General features: G+C 38.9%; 1 non-coding gene across 1 annotated transcript; it reads left to right on the forward strand.

Moving 5' to 3' along the window:
- The first annotated feature begins 241 nt into the window (after positions 1-241).
- TRNAT-AGU (transfer RNA threonine (anticodon AGU)) lies at positions 242-315 on the forward strand. Its single transcript has one exon. It is a non-coding gene; the product is annotated as a tRNA-Thr (tRNA).
- Positions 316-6,230: the final 5,915 nt, after the last annotated feature.

The following is a 6,230-nucleotide window of genomic DNA, read 5'->3' on the forward strand; positions in this document are numbered from 1 at the left end:
TTATAAATGGATGCTCGCATTTAATCCAAGAAAACGTCAATTGATTCATGTTTCAGATTAATATCCCATTGGTTTAGTGTTAAATTGTTAATCAATGGGATTCTTTTATTTCGGGCCAATAAAACAATCTTTTGGTCCAATGTAGTATAGTCCAACCAAACTTTTTGATGACATCTACCAAAGTGAAGTTGCAACATGTATGTAAGAGTTGAGTAATTGAAGAGAGAAACATTAACAAGTAGCTCTCGTAGCTCAGTTGGTTAGAGCACCCGTTTAGTAAGCGGGAGGTCTTGAGTTCGACTCTCAACGAGAGCATTTTTTTTTTCTCCGTGAGGTCTATAGACATTGGGCTTTAAATTGGGTTTTAGAGAAATCGGCCCATTTAGATTCTCCTAAGTCCTAACTGTTGTTTTATTAGACTACATTATTAACGTACCATTCTTAATTTCTTTTACTGTTTTGGAATATTTAATTGAATGTACAAAACAGAAATTGTACATAGCTACAAGCAAGTCAGTTGGCTATGATATAAATTTATTTATTACTCTCTTGCACACACATACGGTATAGTAGTTTGATAGGTTGGTCATGAGTCTTTATTGATGCAACTAAAATAGCAAAATAGTCAACCTTGGCGTTTGAAATATAAACTTGTACTTATTAATGTATGAATTTTTTTAAAGGTGATGTAGATCGATCATTTTCTTACAGTGGATGTGGATCTGTTGGCACTTCTTTCTTAATTGTATCTTCCTTGTCGTACAATAACTTATTTGATTACATTTTTTTTACCCCGACTATTGTCATATTGATCAATTTTAACCCACGTTTTACATATAAGATTAATTTAGACATAAAAAACATAGACTTGAGCATATTATCTTATGCATAGCATATTGTAACATTAGCGTCTATCATTTATGGAAAAAATGAGAAAACAACATAAAACTCAACTTTAGACATTCATAATTTTAGATATTTTTATGACAAAATTGCAATGGTCCCTGTGGTATGATTTTTTTGGGGTTTTGGTCCAAACCACAAGTTTTTTGGGTTGGTGGTCCTTTTGACTATTTTTGCTTGTGATTTTGGTCCCTGTCCAAACTAAAATGACTATTATACCCTTAATGAATTTAGTTTTCATTTTTCTTTTACTTTTTAAAATTGTTATTATTAATAAATATAAAAGTGGGCCCACCTCTCTCTCTCTCTCTTTCTTTCTTTCTTTCTCTCTCTCTCTCTCTCTCTCTCTCTCTCTCTCTCTCTCTCGTTTTCGACCTTTATACTCATCTCTTAAAATACCAACCCCTTTTGCTGCTTCGTTTTCGACTTACACTCGACGGGCCGGTCGGAGATGGTCGGCGGAAGTAGCAGCTATCGGCGGCGGTGTTCCACAGCAGGACATAGTGGTAGAGGCTGCTCCGACAGCTTTTGCTGCTTCGTTTTCGACTTACACTCGACGGGAATGACACAAGGGAGGAAGGAGGAGTTGGTGGTGATCAAAACCAGTGGTTGGCGATGGTTGGAGTCCTCACAGTGGCAGCGACCAAGGTGGGAGCGGGTGGTGACGGTAGAGTGGGCTAGCGTTGCAGACGGGTGATGGAGCTCCGGCGACCTCCTATCGTTTTGTTCTTGCTCCTGCTCTATGGAAATTATGAGTTGGGGATGAGAGGGAGGTCGGGGAAGGTGTTTCCGACAGCAACGATTGTAGTGGGTGGTGGTGGTTTGCGTTGGCAGCCCAAGGAAAAAACAAATGGAGGCGGCTCCTGGTGGTTCTCGATGGCACAACTACAACAACATCACCACCCCTTCTTGTTGGTGGTTTTGCTTGACGGTGTAAGAAGGCAAGGAACAAAAGAAGAAAAAAAAAAGAACGTGAAGGGTGGGTGATTGAGGGTGGTTTCCGGTGGTCAAAGGTCACCGGTGGTGGGTCTATGGCGGGGTAATGGTGGTGCAGGTGTGATGATGTAGTGGTGGTGTTAATGATGAGAATGCAGGTTTCTTTTATAACCACTAACTCTAAACATGGAGGTGAAGGTGGTGAATGTGTTTATGAAGATTTTTTTTAAAACATTTTAGTGTATATCACTATTTGATCAGGAGGGAAAATAATTTTTGCAGTTTCTTTTTTATTCATTGACTTTCAACGAGAGAGAGAAAGAGAGATATGTGGGCCCAAATTAGTTATTTATTTTTAAATTAAATAGAAAAAATATAAAAAACATATCAGAAAATGCATTTTAGTCTTTTCAGTTTTGCGAGAGACCAAAATCACAAGCAAACATGGTCAAAAGGACCATCAACCCAAAAAACTCGTGGTTTGGATCAAAACCCCAAAAAAATGCATACCACGGGGACATTTTTTCAGTTTTGTCTATTTTTATTTCTTAGTGGTTTTGTGGCCCACCTTTTGATGCCAGCTGTTGTGATCAATTTCATTATTTAGCATCTGGTTTTGCTTTAAATCAAGATTTTTATAATTCAAGTGATCAGTTAAATACTTAATTTTAATAATTACCCATCAATTTTACATTTTGTTGATTTCACAATACATACTAAATTTGTATAGGCCCTATCAAGAGGGAATGTACGTTGTACAGATTGGAAGTCCTCTCAAAATTAATAAAAAAAATCTTTTTGAAAACTTCAATAGTTTGGCTCATTTTCATTTTAACGGTAAGTATCTAAGGATATATGAGTGATGTCTTAACTTCCTCAGGCATCACCTACATGTTTTCTAAGGAAATTGTAATATATCTCTTGTGTTGGTTGTACGATTTCGCAATATTGTGCATTAGCATCTTTACCGGCCCATCCTTTATAACCTCAAAAACCATTAAATCTATATTCTCGAAATTAATTTAAATTTTCTTTTTGACATTTCATCTGTTTGAGTTTACATTGACATGTTCGTCTTGGCGCTAAGTATGAGAGGATATACTGTTGTAAAAGATGTCTCAAGTTCCAAAGCATCACCTACTTGTTTTTTTTTTTTTTTGAGGAAATTGTAATTTATCTCTTCTATATTGGTTGTATGACTCCACATTACGTTGATTCGCATATTTATGAGCTCCTCCTCTAGAACCTTAAAAAAATTAGGACATCATAGTGGGCAATACATTTAACACCTGCAATTCTAAGCTAAAAGTATTAATTGTAACACCCGTTTTCAAGAATGAATCAGTTGGTAACCGAAAAGAGTCAAAAGCATGGTTTTTGAGGAAAATCATATGTCACAACGTGGTGCATGGAATGCCACCACGTGACATGTCATGTCAGGAACACACTTTTTAATGATCGCTAAGACGTGGCAAGTGGATGGCCACGGTATGGCAACTATTGCATCCCAAACCCATGATTTTTAGGATTTCCCCCATATTTAAAGGCTTTAACTCTTGGTTTAGGGCATCTCCTTTAGCCTCCACCTCTGCATTTCGAAACCCTAGCCTCCATCAGGGCCGGTCCTGAGGATTCAAATGCCCAGGACGAGACGGAAAAAATGCCCTTAGGCCCTAACGTGAATAGAATAAATGACAAATTAATGAACTAGTGATCAACTCTCCTAGCATTCCTTGTATGAGAGAATGCAAATTAGTGAATAGAATAAATTATACTGTGATGTGATGAATAGAATGCAATAAAAAATGTTGTAAATGAATTTTACAATCATAAGATTAAATACTAAGGAGCCAATTACAATCATGAAGAAAATACTTGAATCATTCTTCTGTATTTATTCCTTTCTACCCCTCTACGCCTTCTATAATAAACATGTAAAATTTTAGGTTGTCCCCACTTGCAGCTGACGCAAATGTTTTTGGAGGAATGGATTCTCTCCATTGAATTGGAATTTTGAAGGAACTATAATTTGTCATGGCTTTGTTTGGTAGAAAACATAATGGAATTTAATCACGTTAATCTATCAAACGATTTGGAATTGTAATATGTCAGTTTGTTGGCTTGGAAATAAAATATAATTCAACAATTATTATATATTTAAATAAATTCTTAAGTATAAATATATAATGAGGTATTTTGGTCTTTTAATAGAAAAAGAAGAATAAAACTGAAATACTGAATTCCTTCCACATAACCTAGAGTGAAAGTTGAATGATTATGAGTGTAACGCCCCGATTCTCAAGTATTGTTTAAATATGAATTTCTTGGATTTTAAGGTCTACTCGACGAGTTGGTTGTCCTACTCGTCGAGTAGCAGCGGGATGGGGACGCGTATTTAGTGGCCTACTCACCGAGTCCATAAAGGGACTCGACGAGTAGGAGCTGGCAGATGAAACCCTAATCCCGAGGTTTTGCACCCTATTTAAGGAAGCATAAGCCTCCTTTGGCCTCTTTGCAGTCCATTGAGAGCTCAGAAAACCCTAATTCGTGTGGTGCTTCATTCTTGTGTGTTTAAAGCTTTGGAGAGGAGATCTTTTGAGAAGAGGAGCTTGAAGGACAAAAGGCTAGGGGCAAGGAGGTGTGGGAAATCAGAAATCTACCTCATATAGAATCATTTGGAGGTATCAAGTCGTCACTTTTTCTTCTTTTTCCTTCTAGACCTCTTTTGGTTGAGATCTAGGGTTTTTATGGTTTGGTTGAGAAGATAAGGTGGGATATGGGCTAGATCTGAAGTTGTAACTTCAGATCTGGACCCTTCTAGGGTTCTAGAGTCATAAAGCCCCAAATTTGGTCATGTATGAAACCCCATTGTGAGCTTGGAATTGACATTTAGAGCCTTTGTAGCTATGCATGCACGTAAAGTTTGCAACTTTACATGAAAAGCATGCCTTAGAAGCTTGTATCTGTAATTTGGAGCCACTGCATGGCTTAAAAGAGTCTGTATGGCTTAAGGACTGATGGAACTCGGCGAGTCGCAAGGTTGACTCGGCGAGTCTCATGAAGATGAGCTTGGACCCGACGAGTTGGATGAACAACTTGGCGAGTCCGATGAAGATTGCTGTAGACTCGACATGTTGGATGAACAACTCGGCGAGTCGGTTGGGGTTTCCCCAATTTATGTATGTGCGTGTAACCGTCGAGTTGCAAGAAGGAAACTCGACGAGTGTTCTTAGGATTTCGATCGTAAATCGAAGGAACTCGACGAGTCACTCCGGTGACTCGGCGAGTGGGCTAGTACTTCAAGGGACTCGGCGAGTAGCCGAGGGTACTCGACGAATTAGGGTCAACATGGACTGTTGACCTTGACTGATGACTTTGAATTTAACCAGGGTTTGATTAGTTGGCTTATGGGGTACCTTGGAAGGTTGGGAACTTATGGGTATGATTATACTATGGTAAAAGGTGGTGGAGTTTGTGGCAGCGATTCGAGGGTTGAAGTTTATCTACCGAGTCGACATCTGCAAGGTGAGTTATCCTCACTATATCGATAGGGTCTAAGGCACAAAGGTCGGCCCTTTAGTTGTTATTGTTATGGTATGCTACATGTGGTTATGACCTGTTAGATCAAAATCAGGATAGACAGTATGTTATGCTCTTATGATCCGTAGGGATTGATATGTTAGTGACCTGCTAGGTCGGTGCTCTAGTTACGAGAGATTGCTATGATTGGTGATCAGTGAGATAGATATGTTTGATGCTTGTATATGCCAGTATATGTTAGTTATGCGCACATGGTTATTTGCTTGTTGCTTGGGTTGAGGCGGTCCTGCTTTGTGCTGAAGGCCAACATACCCTATGAGCGGTCCGGAGAGACTGTAGGCCCACGTGGCGGTCCAGTTATGCCGAAGGCTCGGGACAGATTTAGATAGACTGTAGTCCCTACAGGGCGGTCCTGTCAGGCCGATGGCCCAGTATGCATGTTGTTGATTGTCTGTTACTGATATGGTATTATCGGTGTGGTATTGGTATTTTGGGGGTAGCTCACTAAGCCCTCGGGCTTGCAGTTTTCAGTTTATTGTTTCAGGTGCTTCAGGAGATCATGGCAAGGTGAAGGCGTGACCGTACCGCTCCTCATCCTTATGATCTGGTTATTGGGACACTCTGATGAATAATGATTGAAAACATTTTTGTAAACAAATACTATCTGGTTTTATTTGTGATCGAAAAAGTTTAAATTTGGCGTGAAATTTTTGGATGTTACAATGAGGGAATTGAATTCCGTTGATTGGCAGCCAAACTGTAGTCATAGAACTCAATTCCTTCAAATTCTTTCTGTCAGAATCCATAAACAGATAAACTAGACACTTCCAACAATTCTTCCATGGATATCT

The sequence above is a fragment of the Lactuca virosa genome, chromosome 2, assembly GCF_052849685.1.
Source record: "Lactuca virosa cultivar CGN04683 chromosome 2, Lactuca_virosa_CGN04683_v6, whole genome shotgun sequence".
Taxonomy (NCBI): domain Eukaryota; kingdom Viridiplantae; phylum Streptophyta; class Magnoliopsida; order Asterales; family Asteraceae; genus Lactuca; species Lactuca virosa.